The sequence below is a fragment of the Chaetura pelagica genome, unplaced genomic scaffold (genome assembly GCF_000747805.2).
Source record: "Chaetura pelagica isolate M959 unplaced genomic scaffold, ChaPel_1.0 scaffold835, whole genome shotgun sequence".
NCBI lineage: Eukaryota > Metazoa > Chordata > Aves > Apodiformes > Apodidae > Chaetura > Chaetura pelagica.
In genome coordinates this window covers 69,609-71,067 of record NW_009953220.1, presented here as the reverse complement: position 1 = coordinate 71,067, position 1,459 = coordinate 69,609, and positions in this window count along the sequence as shown.

Here is a 1,459-nt window from a genome sequence, read left to right as displayed (position 1 = left end):
CCCGGCCGCGAGCCAGGGGCTGGTCTAGCCCCGAGGCTGACTCGGGGGATGACAGACGGAGCGTTCGGAGCATTCGGAGCGCACGGAGCGCAGCCCCCCTGGGCGCCACTGACCACCACCCTGGCAGCCTCCGTCGCTCCGCGTCTGCCCTTGACTTCTCCCAGCGCTCCAGGCGGCGCCGCAGCAGCTCCAGCTCCTCTGAGGAAGAGGAAGAGCAGAAGAAGAAGAGTGCCAAGAAACACACCAAGAAAGCCAAGAAGAAATCCAAAAAGAAGAAAAAGAAGCAGCAGTCATCATCCGACTCAGATTCCTCCTCTGATTCTTCCTCCGATTCCTCCTCTGGTTCCACTGGCTCCTACCGCAGCACTTCCAGTGTCAAGAAGGGCCCGCGGGGGGTGGGGGGTGAGGAGCCGGGACGCCCTGGCCGGGGAAAGAAGGAGGAGAAGAAGCAGAAGAAGCAGGTTGACAGTCTGATGATGAAGTACCTGTACCGGCCCGAGAGCAACTGAGGCAGGAGGTGGGAGGCAGTGTGTGCTGTGCAGCATGAACTTCCCCGTGTGCCACTAACAGCTCGTCCTAACCCTCGCCCGGCTCTGGGGCATGGAACCCACCTTCTTCAGGCACCCTGGGCTGGAGCACCCAGCTGTGCCCGCAGCTAGCCCTGCTTTTGGGATGCTGCAGGGCATCCCTGACATGTCTCTGGCCATGGGGAGCATCCCCAGCATGGCTGCAGAGGGACTAGCAGCTGATCGTGCTGCCACAAGGAACTAATCCCTTCCCAGCTCCCTGACCAGGACGTGGCTGAATTTATTCCTTTAGGAAATGTAAGGGTTTGCTGGAGAACCTACACTTGCCCCACGGACGACAGTGGGTCCTGGAGTGTGATGGGTACTAACACGCACCTGTTGCCGTGTGTGAGCGCGGGGCTGGAGCCGGGGTGGGCAGCTCGGAGGTGTTTTTCCAGGTGGCTGCATCCTGCTGCCCTGCACCTTGTAGGGGGGTCGGGAGGGTGGTGGACAGCCTCACCTGGCAGGGCTCTGGGGCTCTGCACCCTGTTTAATGGCAGAGGAGCAGGTGTGCTGGGCTTGTTGGCAGTGAGTTGAGACCAGGTTTGGTCTTTGTAAGAGCTTGAATGGGAGAAGGGCTGGAGGAGGGAAAAAGCCTTTTGGAAAGGTGGTGGCAGTTGGGGTGCCAGTGCCTGCCAGGCTGTGGGTCCTGGGGCCAGGAAAGGCATCACAGGTTGACAGAGGGGAAGAAACACACCCCAGCACCCAACCATGGGCTTCAGGTGGTTGGGGTGGAGCATGTCCCAGATATCTCAGAAATACTAAACAGAGTGGTGATCGAGGCTCCATCCAGCTCCTGGTGCAGCCAGAGGGGGGTTGTGCCCGGCTGCTGAGCTCTGCTGGGGCATGAAGCCCCCCCAATTCCCCACTAACCCTGCTCTCTCCCACACAGC